The following is a 21,637-nucleotide window of genomic DNA, read 5'->3' as shown; positions in this document are numbered from 1 at the left end:
GAGCTTTGGGTTATGACCGAAACGACAAAATTAGTTTCCTCCATCGGGTGGGGGGCTTTTTCTTAGAGATAAGGTGAGAAGCTCTGTAATTCGGGAGGAGCTCAAAGTAAAGCCGCTGCTCCTCCACATCGAGAGGAGCCAGATGAGGTGGTTCAGGAATCTGGTCAGGATGCCCCCCGGACGACTCCCTGGGGAGGTATTTAGGGCATGTCTGACCAGTAGGAGGCCACAGGGGAAACCCAGGATACGTTTGGGAGACTGTGTCTCCCGGCTGCCCTGGGAACACCTCGGGATCCCCCGGGAGGAGCTGGACAAAGTGACTGAGTAAAGGAAAGTCTGGGCTTCCCTTCTTCAGCTGCTGTCAACGCAACCCGACATCGGATATGCGGAAGAAGATGGATGGATGGATGGATGGATGGATGGACCCATGCACTCTCTTCAGGTGGCCTTTTTTCTCTCCACCATTCACTGTGTTACGTGCACCATTTTATTGATTATTTCCCATTACTCTTTATTAGGTAATTCTTTTAGTGAGGTAGTAGCTAAACATGATTAACATGACATACCAATACACAATTTGATGCGATCTAAAAGAATGTTCTGATCAACGGTATTGAAGGCAGCACTGAGAACAACACTGATGTAGCGTGCCTTTCAGCTGAGCTAGCACTTTATTATACCATACCCTGAGTTACAATAGGTTACCATTTTGAGGGCACCAATACTCACATGTTTGTGATGAAAGCGTCACTCTCCACTTCACCTCTGCATCCTGACAGGCAGCAACGCCCTCTGACTGGTGCTGTTGTACAGCATCTGCACAGGGGTCCCCAACATACTTGCCAACCCTCCCGAATTTTCTGTGAGACTCCCGAATTTCTGTGTCTCTCCCGAAAATCTCCCGGGACAACCATTCTCCCGAATTTCTCCCGATTTCCAGCCGGACTTAAGGCACGCCCCCTCCAGGTCCTTGCAGACCTTAGTGAGGACAGCCTGTCGTCACTTCATATAAACAGCATGCCGGCCCAGTCACGTTATAACATCTACGGCTTTTGGAGAGTGCACAACTGCACACACAACAAGAAGAAGACGAAGCAGAAGAACGAAGAAGAGACAGTCATGGCGACGACGAGTGACAGAATAGAACGAGGATGGACAAATTCAACCCTAAAATCACTCCTTTCCTGCAAATTAAATTTCACAGATGCTGCCCATACCTATGCTCCTTCAGAGGCACTTTTAAATACAACAATGAGTAGAGGAGTGTCCTGTGTGTGTATATGTGTAAATAAATGAACACTGAAATTCAAGTATTTATTTTATTTATATACATATATAAATAATAAAATACATATATATATATATATATAGATATATATATATATATAGGCCCTTAACCCCGGCCCCCGCCTCTCCTGAATTCGGAGGTCTCGAGTTTGGCAAGTTTGGTCCCCAACCTTTTTTGCACCACGGACCGATTTAATGTAGGCATTTCCATTTGTGGCAGATAAATACAGCAAAAATAAGTGCAAGAAAAATAAAACTCACTATAACGGGGGGGGGGGGGGGGGTTAGTTTCTTTGCAATGACATCCCCAGCAGGTTGATGGTAACCTGCTGGGGACTGCAGATGGAAATCAGCCTTTGGCTACAATCTGTCACATTTATATTTTATATGTTCATTAATGTGCATTGTATCATGTCACAAAGTTATAACAAATATAACAAATGGCAACTTCCTATGAGGAGTTTTATTGTACATCTATAAATAATCTTATTGGTGTGTCTCGTGGGACAGGCGAAAGTTAAGTCGGAGAAAATGCAGACCTTTATAAATGATTTAATGTTTCTGTGCGGCCAGGTAGCAAATGTGTCACGGACCGGTACCGTTCCCCGGACCCGCGATTGGGGACGCCTGAATTCTACAGTACATTCAGTGTCATTGAATCATCAATTAAAACTATTTTCTTCTCACCTTTTTCTGTTCTCTGCTCCACTTGGGTAAACTTTTCCTAACCGCGCCAACAAGTTTGTTTCGGAATGTCTTCCTGAAACAAGTCTGCACATGTGCAGTAAATAACGTGTAATACTCCATTGCGTGAGAAGGGAGAGGGCGGATCTATCTCAACAGTCATCTTTGATTATTTCATCCATCCATTTTCTACTGCTTGTCCCTTTTGGGGTCGCGGGGGGTTGCTGGAGCCTATCTCAGCTGCATTCGGGCGGTAGGCGGGGTACACCCTGGACAAGTCGCCACCTCATCGCAGCATCTTTGATTAAGTATTTTTAAATACATAAATTAAGACAGAAATAAGTAAATACTTGTTTTAAATAGAAGGAAACTTTAATCATTATTTTTTGAGACTTTTGGGGGCCTGTGGAAACCTGGGGGCCCCAGGCATCTGCCTGTGTCCTGGTGACAACGTGTATCTAGTGTGTGTGTGACAATCATTGGTACTTTAATCTTTAATCGTTAATCTTTTTATCCGTTGTGTTCTTGGCTTACAATATTTCAGTTTGTTGGCTATATTAAGATTAAAGATTAAGATTAAAGTACCAATGATTGTCACACACACACTAGATGTGGTGAAATTTGTCCTCTGCATTTGTCCCATCCCCTTACAAAACACCTGTTGAAGAAACGGTCGCTTCCTGTCTTTTATTAATATCAACCAGACAGGATGTTGATAACCACATGTTCAGAATGTTGGAAACATTTTTTCAGTGTTTTGATATTAGTTGTACATTCAAAAAGCTTTATAAGAAATTCGACATTTCTTTTATGAGATATTTATTAGCATTTTGCTAATTTTTTTGCTCACTCAATTCACACTATATATAACCCTTCTTTACCTTGTTTTCTGCTGTCTTTGTTTTCCATGTGCTCATTGTTACATGGTCTACACCTTGTTCCATCATTAGTACACCTGTGTCTTGCCGTGATCCTTGTGTCTCCTCCAATCAGCTCTCTCCTTCCACTTGTCCAGGTACTGCACTTCTGGTACATTCAATAGATGCTAGCTTTAGCCATTTAGCATTTTGCATATCACCAGTGTTGGGTTAGTTACTGAAAACCAGTAACTAGTTACAATTACTAGTTACTTTATTTCAAAAGTAACTCAGTTACTAACTCAGTTACTTACACCAAAAAGTAATGCGTTACTGTGAAAAGTAACTATTTAGTTACTTATTTTTCCCCCCTTTTTTTTTTAAGGCTCCCATTAATGCCCTTTTAGCCTTCATTTCAGTACTGTTATTGCACTGGAGAATAATACAATATGTTGATCAACTTGACATGCATTTGCATCACTGAACTCTGCTAAGCAATGTGGTCTACATACAACACACAAACAATGTGGTCTACATACAACATACAAACAATGTGGTCTACATACAACACACAAACAATGTGGTCTACATACAACACACAAACAATGTGGTCTACATACAACACACAAACAATGTGGTCTACATACAACACACAAACAATGTGGTCTACATACAACACACAAACAATGTGGTCTACATACAACACACAAACAATGTGGTCTACATACAACACACAAACAATGTGGTCTACATACAACATACAAACAATGTGGTCTACATACAACATACAAACAATGTGCTCTACATACAACACACAAACAATGTGGTCTACATACAACATACAAACAATGTGGTCTACATACAACATACAAACAATGTGGTCTACATACAACATACAAACAATGTGGTCTACATACAACATACAAACAATGTGGTCTACATACAACACACAAACAATGTGGTCTACATACAACACACAAACAATGTGGTCTACATACAACTCACAAACAATGTGGTCTACATACAACATACAAACAATGTGGTCTACATACAACACACAAACAATGTGGTCTACATACAACATACAAACAATGTGGTCTACATACAACATACAAACAATGTGGTCTACATACAACACACAAACAATGTGGTCTACATACAACACACAAACAATGTGGTCTACATACAACACACAAACAATGTGGTCTACATACAACATACAAACAATGTGGTCTACATACAACATACAAACAATGTGCTCTACATACAACACACAAACAATGTGGTCTACATACAACACACAAACAATGTGGTCTACATACAACACACAAACAATGTGGTCTACATACAACACACAAACAATGTGGTCTACATACAACACACAAACAATGTGGTCTACATACAACACACAAACAATGTGGTCTACATACAACACACAAACAATGTGGTCTACATACAACACACAAACAATGTGGTCTACATACAACATACAAACAATGTGGTCTACATACAACATACAAACAATGTGGTCTACATACAACATACAAACAATGTGCTCTACATACAACACACAAACAATGTGGTCTACATACAACATACAAACAATGTGGTCTACATACAACATACAAACAATGTGGTCTACATACAACATACAAACAATGTGGTCTACATACAACACACAAACAATGTGGTCTACATACAACACACAAACAATGTGGTCTACATACAACACACAAACAATGTGGTCTACATACAACATACAAACAATGTGGTCTACATACAACATACAAACAATGTGGTCTACATACAACACACAAACAATGTGGTCTACATACAACACACAAACAATGTGGTCTACATACAACACACAAACAATGTGGTCTACATACAACACACAAACAATGTGGTCTACATACAACACACAAACAATGTGGTCTACATACAACACACAAATAATGTGCTCTACATACAACACACAAAGACAAAGATATGTTTCAAAGGGCCAATTTATTTCAGGCCAGAACAAATTGACAAAACTATTTTAAATAGCTGCAACATAATGGCACTTTAACTTTAACTTTAAGTAGAAAGGATCTTTGATCCAAGACACAACTTACATTTAACTAAAATGTTATTTTCTTTGTGCTCGACAAAAGAAAAGTAGTGAGAATGTTAAGACACTCGACTTCTGGCTTCACCATGATGTCATGTTTGTTGTTATGAGAGTAGCGTATGTGTGTGTGTGTGGCCCTTTAAGATATGACAACATGTGAGGTGAGTGACGTCAGTGAGTGAGTGGGCGAGAGAGGTGAGCGAGTGGCGACAGTGAGTGTGTGCAGGTTCTCTAGCTTGGTGGATGGCTGCGTCCAATAAAGTCACAAAGTTGCAACAAACCGCCGGCCTCGTCATTCACCCTCAGCTGTAAAGACCCTCTTCCGGGTAAAGTGAAGGTTGTTAGTACATATACGTCTCCCCTGCGCCCCTCGACTACGGTATGAGAGTCCCCCCCGCCCCCACCCACACAAAGGCAATAAAACACACTCAGATCTTCAGTTTCTAGCCGATACTACATAAAAAAATAACGTAAAATAACGCAGTAACGCATCATGTAGTAACGGTAACTGAGTTACTGAATATAAAAAATAACGCGTTAGATTACTAGTTACCGCCGAAACTAACGGCGTTAAAGTAAAGCGTTACTTAGTCCCAACACTGCATATCACATGGTCATTTTGCAATTTAGCAACCATCGATTGAATCAAAAGATGCTTCCATTATATTACAGTGTACCACATCTGTTGTTAGCATGTTGGCTGTTTACATTGTTAGCAGTTTTATTTTATCTTTTAAAATTAGTGCTTGCCGTTTTGGATATATATTTAGATATATGATATAAATGATGTAAATTTAGTCGACGATAGAGTTTTTAATACTATTGTGTTATTGTGATAATGACACATTCTAGTCATGTCACGCATATTTGACAACGACAAGCGAATGACCGTTTCCTCAACGCCATGTCTGTTATGTACGTGAGGGGTGGAGGGGGACGACACCACGAAGAAACTCAGGTTACCGGGTTTATTGTAACCTTTGATGAGTGAGTGGGAGGTGTATGCTACTCTGTGTTTGTTGCAGGACTGTGTGTGATTTTAACCATGTGAATAATACCAGACGATGTTGTACGTGCGTGATGGATGAATCTTTCGGCAGGCCAAGAGAGCGAGGCAAAAAGGGTGTCCGTAAGCAGGCAGGTGGTCGAGGGCAGGAGAGAAGCGACAAGGTCCGTGTCCGGGCAAGGGTCGAGGATCGATGAAGGCAGTCCAAAGTCCGGAAGGAGGTCGAGGCACAGAGATCGAGCGAGCACACGGGACAAGACGTACGGGTACTGCGGGAGAAACAAGGAACATGAGACGAGGGAACAAGGAGGACGAGGAGAACGAATGCGAGGACAACAAGAGGGAAGCCAGAAACGTAAATGCTTGCTACGATGAGTTAACGACGTTGATTCCAAGGGTCCACTGATCTTTATGCTGTCTCCCTGATTATTGCCAGGTGCGCGGATAGCCGGTAGTCTGCAGCTGCGGCGTTGCGGGGGAGTGAAGCGCCCGGCGCGTGCGGGGGCGTGTCCTGGCATACTGCCAGCCTGAGTGTTGGTGGATCTTGCTGCAGGAGAATTGTGGGTTCGAGACCGCGCCGTGACAATGTCTTTGCAAGTGAGATGGTGGCTAACTAATCCTAGCCTCCATGGCAAGAAAATAAGCAACAATAACATTAACATTCTTCAAAGTGACGTTATCACTGGAGGACTAGAGTTGTTGATTGATTGATTGAAACATTTATTAATAGATTGCACAGTTTAGTACATATTCCGTATAATTGACCACTAAATGGTAAGACCCGAATACGTTTTTCAACTTGTTTAAGTCGGGGTCCACTTAAATCAATTCATGGTATGAATGAGGAACAGCTAAACATGCTGCACTAAACACCAGAGGAGGACACAATAAGCCATGCTAATCACTAAACTAGAGCTTTTGAATGTAAACAGGGGTGGGCAGACTGATACAAATATTCGACAGAACTAATGCCAAGTATAGTATTGGTATATGGTTGATACTACAATGATTAGATCGGTATTTTTTACTATTATAAAAAAATAAATTCTGTTATTCTTTTGTTATTGTTTACAGGAGTTTAGGACTTCATACAAGAAGCAATGCTAAGGTAGATCTCTTGAATGTACACAAGGGCCGGCGGCCAATTGATACGAATATTGACTGTAATGATACCAAGTCTACTGTAGTATCAGTACATAGTCAATACTAGAGTGATGAGATCAATATTTTTTATTATCACAAAATATTTTTTTCAGTTGTTTTGTTGTTGTGTACAGGACTTTAGGACTTTAAATCAAAGCCAATAGTTGTTTTCACTTATGTTTGGTTATTTTGCACCTCCAAATTTATTTTACTCGAAAATATTAGGGGATGGCTTGGCGTGGTTGGGAGAGTGACCGTGCCAGTAACCGGAGGGCTCTTGGTTCGATCCCCCGCTTCTTCCAACCTAGTCACGTCCGTTGTGTCCTTGAGCAAGACACTTCACCCTTGCTCCTGATGGGTCGTGGTTAGCGCCTTGTACGGCAGCTCCTGCCATCAGTGTGTGAATGTGTGTGTGAAGGTGTGTGAATGGGTGAATGTGGAAATAGTGTCAAAGCGCTTTGAGTATCTTGAAGGTAGAAAAGCTCTATACAAGTATAACTCTATAAAAGTATATTGCTCAAAAATATTGTATGTACTAAAATTAAATAATACATTAATTTAAATATTTAATTGTTAGCTTGTCAGACAGCCATTCTGTGTATTGTTTTTATAATTGTGATGAAAAATGTAATTAGTAAATGATGTTACAACAGAAAGTAACCAGACTGTACCAGTAAATTTGCAAATAGAATAATAATATTTATGATTAAAAAAACAACATTAAAGCATTCTACACAGGACTTAAGCAGTTTAATTTTTTTACGTTTTTGTTCCCTTACTGCCCCCAAGATGAACCAAATCGTGACATTAAAACCAAGGTATTTACTAAACCGGGATTATGGCGTTTTGTTAAACCCCAAATGCATACCCATTATTGTTAATGTATAGTTACCATAATATTTTAGAATAAATTCAAACGTTTGTCTTTACAGATTAGTGATATTAAGAATTTATAATCCACAAAATGCATATCTTGACTTTAACACATCTTATTTCCAGCCATGTGATACAAACTAAACAACTAACAAGTCTAATGTTTACAGTGTTAATGTTTTGTATAAAATAAACTTGTTTTTAATTGAGCTAAAAGTCTATACAGTCATTTAGTTGACTATGATTTAGTTGGGGAAAATACGTATCAACCTTTTAGAGGTAACAATGTGCATCAGAGGGCGTGCACACCGCTTGAATAATGAAAGGTTTTTGTTATGGTGTGTAACACTGTGCCACCCCGCTGTATAACCACAGTGACACATGCCCATACAAAAACCTCCCCAGTCCAGCATGTAGCAGAGGATTTTTTTGGGACACAGAAACAAAGGTAGGAAATATTTATATTTAAAAAAGACTTGGAAAATACTAAATATTATTTTTGACAGGGCATATGTGTACAAAATGTTTTTTTTCGACACTTTGGAACAGCAAATAGTAGAAACATCTAAGCCTGTAAGGGTTTAATTTATATATATATATATATATATATATATATATATATATATATATATATATATATATATATATATATATACATATATATATATATATATATATATATATATATATATATATATATATATAGCAATTGTAATAATATTTAATACAAATATGATGCATACTGTATATTTTCAAACTTACAGGACCTACAGAGTTGAAGAATGTCTAAAACATTGACCAAAGTCTTAAATGTCAAACTGTCATCAAGGAGAAGTCCAGAGTGAACAGTCAAAGCAGTAAGTTGTTTTACTTTATTTCAGTTTCATGTAGAACTTTTTTTTGCATTGGTTAAATTGTCTTTACTCTTGTATGGCAGTTGGAAATGTAAACACTTGACTAAAACATTGCCTGTACAGGTTGTTTTATTGGTTAAACTAGTGGTTCTCATACTTTTTTCACCAAGTACCACCTCAGAAAAAATTTGGCTCTCAAAGTACCACCATAATGATCAACATTAAAATAAATTAGCGTGGTAGGGCTAAGTATTCATTAAAAACAAGCCAGGGGTTTTATTTAACAAGTATGTTCAATCATTCTGGCCTGACTTAACATTACACACAGTTTGAACAGTAACACTGTTTTTGAATACAGCAAAATATAACACTGTACTTTAATTAAGTGATTCTTTGGCGTACCACAAGTGGTACACGTACCACAGTTTGAGAATCCCTGGGTTAAACATTGTGTCTCTCAACAATTGTATCTGTTAAGGTTAGTGAAACTAATGTCACTGTATAATATATACATTGACATTAAATAATTAAAACACCCCATCAGGTGACTGTGAATAATATTTGTGTTGCCCATACATCTAACACAGATATCCTCAAAGTTGTATAATCAATAGTCACTGACTTATGGGCAATAAGTTGCTAAGTCGCACCAGTGCCCCATCAAAGATGTTATGCTTAATGGTTGCCATGTTTTTTCAACCAATCTTGGTCAGATTTTACAGACATGTCCTTGTCCATCTCGTGGAGATTTGTAACACATTTTGTGGTGATTTGGCTTCACACCATAAAGTTGCAGTTTTTTTTTTTTCACTGTAGAGCACATTGAACTACATGAGAAATTTCAAGTCAGTTTGCCTTTTGGGGTCAAACTTTGGAGTTTGATAAAAGTGCGTACATTTGTCACAAAATAATAGCACAGGCAACACGGCAGGGGTGCTTGAATGGTTTTGCTCTAATGTGATCAGAGTTGTGGATCAATTGGCCTGTATGTGGATGAGTTGGGGTAGGTGGGTTGGTGGCCTCTGTGGTAGCTGGGGGTGTGCGTTGTTGTGGTTTACGGGGTAGGTCGCTTTTTTTTTGTTTCGGTTTCGGCGGCCGCGGGTGTTTGTACTGCGGACGGGCGGTGGTGGTGATGGTTGCTGTGGTACTGCTGGCGGTTGGCGTCGCTGTGTTGGGTTGGAGTGGTTGGGGGACTGTGGCTGGTATCTGTGCGCTTGTGGGGTTGTGGGGGCTGGCTGGCGTTGGTTTGCCGGCTGGTTTGGGGGCTGGCGTGCGGACGGGGTGCATTGACTTCTTCCCCAGTTGGGGGGCGCCATCCCCTGGCCGGAACTCGTACGTTGGGTACGTTGCTGTGTGGATGGCCGGGATGCGGTGTTTGCATTGGGCATGGGGCTGTGCAGTTTTTCTGCGTTTGGTTGCTGGTATGGGCTCTGCGGGGTTGGGTTGGGGCGGGCGGGGGCTGGCTTTGTTTGGTGAGGGGTGGGCTCGCGTGGCGTCACGCTAAAGTGGTCTGGTGTGGGTCACGGGCCGTGGGGGGGGGGCTTCCTGGCCGTAGTTCCTGGTTGTCGGCCGCATGGACTGGGGGGAATGTCCGGGCCCTCTACTCCTCCTACTTATAGCACACACAGTCACACAAATATAGGACTTTGGGGGATTGCCCTGCGGGGAGGCATGGCGGGGGGTTGAGGATGCCTCCTATGGGGCTCCAGTCCTCGTCCATCCCTCAATCTTAGCTGCATATTAGACACTTAGGATTTGGAGGGCTCGGCTTGGTTGGGACCCACCAAGACCTTGATGTCCCCCAATTTTAATGGCATTATTAGTTCCCACAAGCATACATATCTTACTCACGCTACAGTACACGCATCAATAGGGACTGGAGGTCGGCTGTAATGGCTAATTTTAATGTGCCTAATTTTAACTACACAGTAGACACTCTGGGGGCCTTGTACACATGCATGTGGGGGGTTTGGGGTTCGGCGCACCCCTCATTGCCTCGTCGGCCGGCGCGGATTCCGGGGACTGCGTTCTGGTGACCTGCCAGGCTTTTATTAATTTATTATTATTATTATTATTTTATATATATATATATATATATATATATATATATATATATATATATATATATATATATATATATATATATATATATATATATATATATATATATATATATATATATATATATATATATATATATATATGTATATATATATATATATATATATATATATATATATATATATGTATATATATATATTTTTTATTGTATTTATTTATTTTTATTTTTTTTTTTTATTTTTTTTTTTTAAATGTATTTATTTTTTTTAAAATTTTTAGAATAATTTTTATTATTTACTTACTTTATTTTATTTAATTATTTGTATTTGTTATTTTAAATTTAATTTAATTTGTATTTCATTTTATTATTATTTTTTTTTTTTTGAATTATTATTATTTTTGTTTAATCTTATTATTTATTTGTGTGTGGCGTCGCGCGGGTCTCGCTTCCTGTTGGGTGGGGTCCGTGCCCGTGTGGCCCGACCTTGCGCTGTGGGGTCTCTGTTGGCGACTTGATGTGGTGGCGGCGCGGCGCCCGTGTCTGGTCTGGATACTGTGTCTCGGTTGTTTGGGCGGTGGTGTGTTTGTGCGGGTTTGGGTTGGGGTGGTGGGGTCTTTTGGTAGGGGGGGTGTTGGTGTCTCTTGTTTGCGTGTTGGCGTTTGGGCTTGCTGGCGGGCTGGCGCTGGCTGGTCTCTGTGATCCTGTTGGCGTGTGGTTGCCGGTCGCGTTTTTTTTTTTGATCGCTTTGATTTGATTGGGTGGTGCTGGCTGTCTGGGGGTGTTGTGGCTGCTGTTTCTGCTGCCGTTTGTTTGTGGTGTGGGCGCCCGTGGCTGCTGGGTCTGGTGCAGGGGGGTGGCTGATGTTGTGACTGGTGGCAGCGCGCGCGCGTGGTGGTTGTCGGGGCTGACAAACTGTGTATATATGTGTATGCATGTGTATGTGTGTGTATGTGTACATGTGTATGTTTATGTGTATGTATATATATATGTATGTATATTTCTGGGGGTACGTTCTGGGCCTGCCTGTCGGGTGGGGGTCGGCGCCTCAGGCTACTGCATCCGGACTGCGTGTCTGGAGCTCCTGGGTCCCACCGTCCATCCCTTCCGGGTGCCCGTCTTGGTTGGGGCCTGCTGGGTCTGGTCCCTGCGTCTACTGTGGTAGCGTGGTGCTGCAGGGTATTCCGAGGTGCTGCGAGTCGGCCAGTTGTTGGGGTAGCGACCTTGTGTGTCAGCATGTCTGTGATCTTCTTTTAATTCTTTTTTTTTATTTTTTATTTTTAATAAATAGATTTAATTATTTATTTATTCTTATTTTTTAATATATTTTATTAATATTATTATTATTATTATGTATTTATTTATTTGATTTATTTATATCCCCTACCTCAGGGGGGGGACTCGGCGGGGCGGTTGCTGGTTGTTCCATCTCCATCGTTGGGGTCCCTGCGGGTGGGGTGGGTGGTTCCCGTGGCCCCGTGCTGGGTGGTCCTGTGGCGGCCGGCTTGGGTGGGGTGGCCGTGGGCTGGCCTCGCCGCGCTCTCCGGGGGTGGGGGGGGCTCGTGGGGGCCCGGTTGCCGGTGGGGCGGGGGCGGTCTTCCCGTCCGGTTGCGGGGGGTCTCCGGGCCCCTCGGGCGGGGCATCCCGCCTTTCTGTCCGTGTAGCGTGTGGTCTCTCGCTGGCTTGGGGTCTGGCTTCCCCCTGCTTTTCTCGTGCCTTGTCCTCTGCCGGGTGCGTCTGTCTGCGGCCTGCTGCTGGCCCTTGTGGGCGGCGCGGTGGGCCAGGCTCTGGGGTTCCTGTCGCTGTCCGGCTTGGCTGCGTGGGGGCGGTGGCCCCTGGTTCCCTGGGCACCACACCTACTGTTTGTGGGATGGGCTCTCGGGGAGGCTGGGGCCGTACTCTGGCTCCCGCACACACTGGGAGTCAAATGTATTGTACATGCAAATTCACATATACTCACACACATACATACAGACATACATAGGTACCTACGCTCCCACATACATATACAAATAAATACAGTACATATTTACACACTCAAAGTTCGTACATCCACACGCACATTCATTATACAAACATACTGTATACACATACTGTACATATACATTCACTGTAAAAACATACATATACACATACTGTACATATACACTCACTGTACAGACACACACATACACATACTACACGTATACATTCACTGTACAAACACACATATACACATACTGTACATATACATTCAGTTTTCAAACACACATACTGTATACACATACTGTACATATACATTCGCTGTACACACATACACATACTGTACATATACATTCACTGTACAAGCACACATATACACATACTGTACATATACAGGTACATATGCACACATACACTCATGCACATAATCACGTTTCATCAAACATATATTAACGTTGTTGCCCTAGGGTAAACTGGGTATAACACATGGCACACTGACAAAGCTTAACCTATTGTTACTATAACAATCTACAAGGTTAATGTAGGTTGCTTCTCTTTCTTCCCCTCCATTTTTCTGCATTCTTTCGTATCTCAAGTTATCATTACGTATATGTATTGTTGCATTTGAACAATTGTATTGTTGATAATAAAGGTAAAGTATTGGTATTGTTTATTATCAATAGCACTATTTCTATTGGTATTCATATTGCTCCATTTTTAGTGTAATAATGCTCATTGTCATTTCTGTATTATTTTTTTATTTTTGCTAACTGCTTATTTGCTATTACTTTTACCATCATATTTGTACATGTCGTATTTGCTGATGTTGCTCTGTTGTTGTTGTTGTTGTTGTGTTTGCTGTTGTTGTTTTTGTCTCTCTGTCTAATCCCCCTCTTGTCCCCACAATTCCCCCCTCTGTCTTCCTTTTTCTCTCTTTCTATCCCCTCCTGCTCCGGCCCGGCTGCACCAAATGATAATATAAATACATTTAATAAAGTCAAAATACAAGTAAGGCAACAAGAGAAGTATCCTACACTTCTCTTTTGTAAAGTAAATCTGAACAGCCGATATGGGCATCTACATCTGCTATATGATTTGCCCGAGAAGCTGGGCAGGACATTATAAAAAAAATAAAAAATACAAAATAAAAAAAGAGTTGTGGACTTGAGTCACAATTTTGATGACTTCGGACTCAACTTGAAAATATCCAAGACTTGCAACTCGACTTGGACTTTGACTTTACTGACCCGGACTTAAGCATTACTACTTCCTAAGACTTGAGAGATGGGTGAGAGTGTTCAGAAGATGTATCCTCAGCTGTGATTACGAAAATTGATATAATCAATATAATTACAGAATGAATATCTTGCCCACATGAAAAACTTGCATTGCAGCTTATTCGCTGATTCATGTCCCAGCAACCACTACCTAATAATAAAAATCAAACACGACAAAAATGTGAAAATTCTGTATTTAAGACCTTTGCAGTCTCAATTGTCATTAACAGTTAAGAGTACTTGACTACACAACATGCTGTCTAAACTTACAGTCCCACTAACTACTTATTTACTGTGTGGGGAATAATACACAATAACTAACAATAAACACGTCATAAAACAAAACTTTATAATGTACAAATTGCGACGCAAAGGACGACGGAACACCCTAGACACGTCAGCACTGGTGGAGAACAGCCTGACATTAAGTGTCTATAAAAGTGTCTATGCATGTACACAGTATAATGAAAATACATTATTATGTTTCATATCTTTTTTTTTTCTTTTTGTCAGTTTACACACACATTTTTCCTCATGTACACATTGGTTTCTTGTTTTATGTTCAATGTATTGTGTATTTGAAAAAGAAAGAAAATAAATCACAACTTGCCCAATTTCGACAGATTTTCATGCGGTTCACTTTATTGTCAACGTCCAAAGATGTGTTAATAATAAACTCAATAACAAAAACACATTTTATCAGGGGAGTAATGATTTGTTTTACAACGATTCGATTCAAATAATAATTGCCGGTACGATTAAGGGTAACTTTAAGCCAAAGTTTTTAGCCAAAAATTCAAGCAGTGTGACTGTGAAATAAATAAAGTTTCCTATATTCTTGTTATTTCTTGTAAGGGAATTAGATATAAATGAATTATGGATACAGACAAGCAAGTAAATTACAATTAATGGCCAATGCATTCACTTCTTATTTAGGTGCCACCATCACTTTCTGTTGAATTAACAAGAGTAAACCTTTTCTGCTCTCATTTTCAGTAATATCAAAAGTGCAACCAAAATATCTGTAAGTTGAATTTGCAGTAGATTTACCAACGACTTTTGCTGTTGTCTAATATAGAAATAATTCAAATCCAGCATTAATGTAAACATTTAAATGTAACTAAATCTCTTCAGGTTAAATGAACAGTGGTTTGACCTGCAACTTCTAGCGTCCGAGGGTGTAGGGCGTTTAAAGCACTCTTTTGAAAGACAAACTGTGAAGCACCACAGATGATAAAACATGTTTGGCAGAAGTGTGATGTGGATTTCTTTAATATACTGTAATTGAGTTGTATTCAACTTTCCAATGAACTCCAATAACACCATACCGGCCCCCGAGTTCAGTTCAAAACTTTGGAGAGAAAAAAAAAATTTGCAGCAAATTCCTAAAAACAGTAGAGTGCTCCTGTTGTATAGAGGAACTCGAACCACCGTAAACACATTGACAGATCCTTGCATTGACTTTTTAACCTTGCTAGCAAACATACATCGGTAGGTTGTGAGTTCAAACCCCGGCCGAGTCATACCAAAGACTATTAAAAAAATGGGACCGGTTTCCTCCCTGCTTGGCACTCAGCATCAAGGGTTGAAATTGGGGGTTAAATCACCAAAAATGATTCCCGGGCGTGGCACCGCTGCTGTCCACTGCTCCCCTCACCTCCCAGGGGGTGAACAAGGGGATGGGTCAAATGCAGAGGACAAATTTCGCCACACCTAATGTGTGTGTGACAATCATTGGTACTTTAACTTTTAACTTTAAGGTGTCCAAACTTGTGATTTACATAACTGAGTCGTTCCTTAAGGCACCTCTATAGGTCCTCTCTTTTTCATCATTTGGATGATTCAACTGGTGGACCACGAGTGTAGTTAAAAAAAACTTGTGAGTAACTCACATTTTTGCAGATTCTTTCCAACACTAAATTGCTGTCATAGAAATTATCTTTGACTAGCTTTTTTCGCAGAATGTCCTTAAAAACAACGGAGCGCTCCTGTAAATCTGACAAAATAAATAGACAAAAATCAAATGTCTACTGCAGAGGACAGTGGTTCCCCGGAATATACAAAATAAGGCTAAAAGTGAAGGGACAAGTCAGGGCCCCCGGTCCTCAGCTTTCTGAAATTACATTGAAATAACATTGTAAACACAAAAATTGTAGCACAACAAACAAATATTGGGCAACACAAAGAGCAACTTCCTGTAAGCAAGCAGAAGTTTTTCGAGCCATTTCCTGACAAACTCAACAGTGTGAAGATGTAAAATTTGTACATGCAATTGTATCCATCCATTCATCTTCGTCTGCTTATTCAAAGTCAGGTCGCGGGGGCAGCAGCCCAAGCAGACATATATGTAATTTATGTTCACTCACACAAACATATTATAATTTTTTAATGTATTATTATTAATATTATTGTTGTTATGTTAATCTAAAGACTTAGTGGCCACATGTGTGGACAGCACCTTTTAGCTCTTATTTCCAAAATTGTGTACACTACTGAATTGAGGTCTTATGTCCGCTTATGTGGACACTTATACTGCCATCTGGTGGTGTCAAAATTTATTGATTGATTGATTGATTGATTGATTGATTGATTGATTGATTGATTGATTGATTGATTGATTGATTGATTGATAGAAGAGTATAACATACAATGGAATTTGGGGAAAAAAGTGTAAAAATAAGAATTAGCATGTCACTAAACATGAAGTACACGTTTGTGTACTTATGGACTAAGTACATCATATAAAAAGATGATTCTTAGTTTTTATTCTAATTAGGGTCCAATAAGCCCAAATAGCAAAGAGAAGAAAAAAAAAAGAAGCATGTAAACAAACAGCTTGTGTTAAGTCTTAGACGGGGGAAGGAGACGGCACAAAAGCGAAAGTACAAAGTCAATGTATTTATTGAGTGATTGATGAGTACGTAGGGTGTGTATGCTACTATGTGTTTGAATGTAAATTATGTGCTGGAATTAACATAGGAAGTATGAAGAAATAATGCAGACGAGGCGTGTTGGCTGAGTTCTTGACGTTTACTCACACAGCGTGCTCATAACCACATTCCAGCTGCCGGCATATCGACATACAACCACACTTCACGGGCCTACCGCGCATGCTTGTCACTCCTGTTGCATGCTGGGTAGTGTAGTTCTTATATTCCCTGGCACATCACATCTTCCCCCTATAAAGAAATAATGTTTAACTCAATAAAGTGTGTTTTTTTTAGCTTTAACTCTTTCATTTTTTTAGCATTGTAACCACATTTGCAAACAACTTTTCTCTTTATAGAATTTACTTTCAATAAAGAAATAAAGGGCAAAAATGTCAAAGCATCATAACAGTTATGTCAACACTTTTTTTTTTTTTAAACAACTCGCAAAAACCAAGAGTTCTTAACAACTCTCAATCAGCCTCTTAGGTGGCTGAACATGTCTCTTAGGTCTAGACAGTCTCTCAACAGCAGGTGACGCGGACACTGCTGTCAGTCCTTGGTCAGCAAGGTCAGGCTCCGTGTCAGCAACTTCTGCAGGTCCAGCTGAGTCCTGTTGAGCCTTTTCCTGAGCTGCAAAGTTGCCTTCAGTGAGCTGTAGTTGAAGATCCGTGCGGTTCCTTCTCAGAGACGGTCCATTTTCCATCTGGATCCTATACGAGCGTGGAGCAACTTCCTCTTCCACCTGTCCTTTTAGTCTCCAGGTGCCTGTAGAAATGTCTCTGAGACGTACAACGTCTCCTGGCCTCAGCATAGGCAGGTGTTTTGCCGTTCTATCATGCAGCTGCGTCTTTGGGTGTCAGCAAATCCTCGTTGACTGGTAGGTTGGAGCGAATGCGCCTACCCATCAGCATTTGGGCTGGTGACAGTCCATTTTGTAGAGGTGCACTCTGGTAGATCAGTAAACTTTTCTGAAAGTCATCTTTGTCCTGTGATTTTTAAAAAATATTTTTTACTGTTTTTACAGAGCATTCTGCTAAGCCGTTGGACTTTGGATAAGTTGGACTTGACGTGGAGTGTTGAAACCCCCATTCCTTGGCAAAGGCAGCAAACTCACAGCCAGAAAACTGGGGACCATTGTCGGAAAACAGTTCGCATGGAACACCATGTCTGGCGAAAACAGTCTTTAAATAACTGACAACTGCTTTGCTCGATGTTGACTGCAACGCTCCAATTTCAGGATAGTTCGAAAAGTAGTCTGTGACTACCACGTAGCTCCTTCCATCAAAGTCAAATAGATCAGTTCTTACTTTGTAGTAAGGTCTGTGGGGCACTGGATGAGTCATCAATGGCTCCGCTTGTTGTTTTGGCCTGTAAGTTCGGCAAACTCCACATGACGCTGTTGTCTGGCTAATATCCTGATTGATCCTTGGCCAGTACATTACTTTTCTAGCCCTCCGTTTACACCTGACTTCACCGAGGTGGCCTTCGTGTATCTTTTTGAGCATCTGCTTGCGCAGTGAGTACGGAATAACAAACTTTCTCCATTTTAGCACTATGTCATCCACCACAGTGAACTCAGGTCTACAATTCCAATAGTCTTGTATTTTCAAGGGGCAATCCTTTTTGTTGTCAGGCCATCCATTCTGTACTGCGCTCTTGAGTTCTTCCATAGTTTCATCTGCAATAGTCTCTCTCCGTATTTGTTCTGTTCTGTCTGCAGTCACCGGCAAAGATGTCACTACCATATCTACATATGCCTGTATCTCTGTGCTATTTTCACTGTCTGCAAGTTCTCTCTTATCCACTGCTCTAGACAATGTGTCAGCTGTGTACATATATTTTCCTTGTGTATATATCATGTGCACGTCATATTTTTGCAGTCGAATTAGCATGCGATGTATTCATACTGGACAGTCATTCAACGGTTTGTTCATGATAGACACCAACGGTTTATGATCAGTTTCCACTTGAAACATCTGTCCATATACATATTGATGGAAACGCTCACATACATACAAACTTGCTAACAGTTCTTTCTCAATTTGAGCATACCTGGTCTCTGCACTTGTCAGTGCTCTGGATGCATAGGCGACAGGTAGCCACTGCTCTTCATGTTGCTGCAGTAGCACTGCTCCCAGGCCGTACTGTGATGCATCTGCCGAGATCCTGGTGCTCTTCTCGGGGTCATAAAACTTTAACACGGGCTCCTGTGTAAGAGTCTCTTTCAGTTTCAGAAAACATTGTTCTTGCTCGTGGGACCACATCCATTCATTCTTTTGTTCAAGAAAACTGCTGAGAGGTGCTGAATGTGTTGACAGTTGTGGGACAAACTTGGCAAGATAGGTGACCATCCCCAGGAAACGTCTGACCTGATCTTTGTTGGTTGGCCTTTCCATGTTGTTGATTGCTGAAGTTTTTCTCGGGTCTGGCTTCACGCCCTCTTCACTCACAACATCTCCCACAAAGGTAAGTGACTTCACTCCAAACTCACATTTTTCTATGTTAAGTTTCAGGTTCACCTCCCTTGTCTTGTCTAGCACTTGTCTCAGTCTATCGTCGTGTTCTTTTTGTGTTGAGCCCCACACTATGATATCATCCATCATTGTCTCAACTCCGGTTATGTGCTCAAAAATCATGAGAATGGTCTTATGATATACTTCAGGCGCTGACAAAATGCCGTATGGTAGACGAAGAAACCTGTACCTGGGTGTTAAATGTGCACAGTCTTGAACTCTCCTCGTCAAGCTTCATCTGCCAGAAACCTGATGAAGCATCTAATTTGCTGAACCATTTTGCTCCAGCAAATTGTGCCATGATCTCTTCCCTGGTTGGTAACTTGAAGTGCTCTCTTCTGATCGCTTTATTTAGGTCTCTTGGATCCAAGCATATTCTTAGGGCACCTGTTTTCTTTTGCACAACAACCAGCGAGCTGACCCATTCAGTTGGCTCATCTATTCTTCCATTCACGCTAGTTCATCTTTCAGTTTTTCCCACAGAGAAAATGGGACTTTTCTACACGGGTGCAAAACAGGAAACACATTTTAATCTACACATATTTTATGTAGTCCAGGTAGACATCCAAATCCTTGAAAGCAGTCCTTATACTCTTCCGAGTGAGTCTTGAGCATTTGCAGTTTCTTGAGATGTCACCACAAACACTCTTTTGACAAGATTGAGCTTTGTGCATGCACTGAGTCCCAGGATTGGTTGTACACTCATATCCACGATCAGTAGCTGTGCTCTCATCTGTCGACCCTTGTGTTTAAAAGTTGCAATACATCCGCCTTTAACAGGAACTCGTTCTCCAGTGTATCCACTTACTTTGGTTTTTACTGGATGGATTTTGCTCTTACAGTCAGTGTTTTGTAATCTTCCAAAGATAGCAGGTTTATGTGAGCACCTGTATCTAACATGAATGGTATTGTCGTCTGATTCACTGTAATTGGAACAATCCACTCTTCCTTTTCAATTGTGCATGCTTGCACCACATTGACAATCAACTCCTCCTTATCATCATCTTCTTCAACTGTGAGAACTTTCTGTCTTGAAGCTGCTTTGCAACATTTTGCATAGTGATTGCTCCTTCCACAGTTGTTACATGTTTTTTCCATATGCAGGACAATATTTTGGCTTGTGGCTGCCTCCACATTTACAACATTTAAATTCCATAGATTTGTCTTTTGGATCCTTTTGTTTGGTACACATTTTCTTTTTCCTTTGTTCTTTATGTATGGCATGCACTGCTGTTTCACCTCTCCGTTGCTCTTTTGCTTGAGCTCTGGTGGTCTCAGCTGCTCTACACATACTGACACACTTATCTAACGTAAGCCCAGTTTCTCGAAGCAGTCTTTCTCTCAGTGCATTATCCATTGTACCACAAACAATCCTATCTCTCACTAGTGAGTCTCTCAGAGTGTCAAATTCACATGTTTTGCTTAGCGTGTGAAGCTCTGCCATGTACTGATTAAAAGGTACTCCTTGCTTTTGGTCATGTGTGAAGAACTTATACCTCTCAAATGTCACGTCTTGACGAGGCACAAAGTATTCTTCAAACGTTGTCATTAGCTGTTCCAGAATCAAATTAGCTTCATCCAGCTGAAAGCTATTATATACTGTATGTCCAAATCATCTTCTCCAATAACATGCAAAAGAATATGAGCTTTCAGCTTTTCATTATCACCTCCTGCTCCGCTTGCTGCTAAATATATATTAAATCTTTGCTTAAAATGCTTCCAGTTATCGGCAAGATTAGCAGTTAGTAGCATTGGGCTAGGTGGACTTAGCTTTTGCATGACTGTACTTTGGGGTAAGTTACCGGGACTCCACAGCTCTTTGTGTTGTTGGCTTTCCTCCAACTCGGGCACAAGATCCTCTTCTATTTGTTCAATCTGTCCCTTGTCCTCTGTGTCACTTTACCGCCGCTCATAGTCTTCACACATCGTAGCAAACTCCTCAGAAATGTGGCGTCCTTCGCACGTTTACACTCACGCGACCGGATACATCTTCCTTCCGCTCGTCTGGCTCCCTCGTGACTAACATTCCGTCCGACGCTGCTCACGGCCACTTCTGACACCATGTGTTGTCTGTCTAAT

General features: G+C 40.8%; 2 protein-coding genes across 6 annotated transcripts in view; one reads left to right on the top strand and one right to left on the bottom strand.

The window, feature by feature from the left end:
- Nucleotides 1–21,637, bottom strand: part of LOC133642549 (uncharacterized) — a 46,346-nt gene that overhangs the window by 22,161 nt on the left and 2,548 nt on the right. The window lies entirely within an intron of this gene.
- Nucleotides 8,327–21,637, top strand: part of cabp5b (calcium binding protein 5b) — a 35,444-nt gene continuing 22,133 nt past the window's right edge. For all 5 annotated transcript variants that reach the window (XM_062036821.1, XM_062036818.1, XM_062036819.1 and 2 more), the window contains exons 1-2: nucleotides 8,327–8,411; nucleotides 8,728–8,820. The gene's annotated coding sequence lies outside the window, so the exon portion shown is untranslated. The remainder of the gene's footprint in view (nucleotides 8,412–8,727; nucleotides 8,821–21,637) is intronic.

The sequence above is a fragment of the Entelurus aequoreus genome, linkage group LG25 (assembly GCF_033978785.1).
Source record: "Entelurus aequoreus isolate RoL-2023_Sb linkage group LG25, RoL_Eaeq_v1.1, whole genome shotgun sequence".
Taxonomy (NCBI): domain Eukaryota; kingdom Metazoa; phylum Chordata; class Actinopteri; order Syngnathiformes; family Syngnathidae; genus Entelurus; species Entelurus aequoreus.
This window is presented reverse-complemented; position numbering and strand designations above follow the sequence as displayed.